The sequence below is a fragment of the Apaloderma vittatum genome, unplaced genomic scaffold (assembly GCF_000703405.1).
Source record: "Apaloderma vittatum isolate BGI_N311 unplaced genomic scaffold, ASM70340v1 scaffold17479, whole genome shotgun sequence".
Classification (NCBI taxonomy): domain Eukaryota; kingdom Metazoa; phylum Chordata; class Aves; order Trogoniformes; family Trogonidae; genus Apaloderma; species Apaloderma vittatum.
Window position 1 is genome coordinate 37,340 of NW_009735973.1, and position 986 is coordinate 38,325.

The window sequence follows — 986 nt, forward strand, 5'->3', positions numbered from 1 at the left end:
CTGCAGACCATACGTTAAAAAACAAAAACAAAACAAATGGATTTGGTAATGCTCTAATTATCAATTTCATTGTATATGGTTCACTAGTATTTGCTCAAATTCAGGTAAGAAGGTTACATATAGTCTAAAGATCATATGGATGTTGTTCCTACCGGCACTGCAGCTTTTGCAGTTGGAACAGCATGAGAACAAGAACTTTAAATTTCGCTCATGAGCTTGGCCTCATTTCCAAAACTAACTCAATGACTTCAGGATAGATTCACACACAAAGCAGGAAGGTGTTATATTAACATCTAACCGTATCTGCCACAATGACATCAGCCATATCAGGCACCTAAATTCAAAGTTTTCACTTGTCCTTAATTAGTGCCTGGCCCTAGAGATGTGTACCCTTTGTTGGCACTTAAATTTTCACCAATGCAAAGACTGACCATGGTTCATTTCTGAGCACATCCAGACCTGCCCTGCTCTAGTTAATGAGAATCATCAAACTGCTTGGTCCCAGAACTGGAAGGGACATATTGGGTTTATGAAGAGCCAGAAACAAGAGGAGCCAGAAAATGACATGAAAACACAGCAGAGAATTTCAGAGGATGAGGTGGTGGAAAAGAATAGTGAGAGCTGCACCAGATGACTGGTTTGGGTGACCCTGCACGGATACAGCTCAAAGCTAAACCACAGCTGAATCGACGGATTGGATCTCAAGAACAGTTCTCAGATTTGGCTCTGTGTAAAACATGTCTGAATAAAAGATTCGTTAGTGAAGCACATGGTGAAATATTGGAGGACTGAATGCAGTTATCTTCTCCGATGTAGAAGAAGTAGAACCTGCTACCTTTGAAGCAATTTCTAAAAATGAGCATGTTTTATTAGGCTGAGGGAGTTTTCTAGGCAACTTGCTGGAGCTATTTCACTTTACCTGAAATAACTACAGTTTGAGTATAACTCACAGAATCACAGAAACACACAGAATCACAGAATGTCAG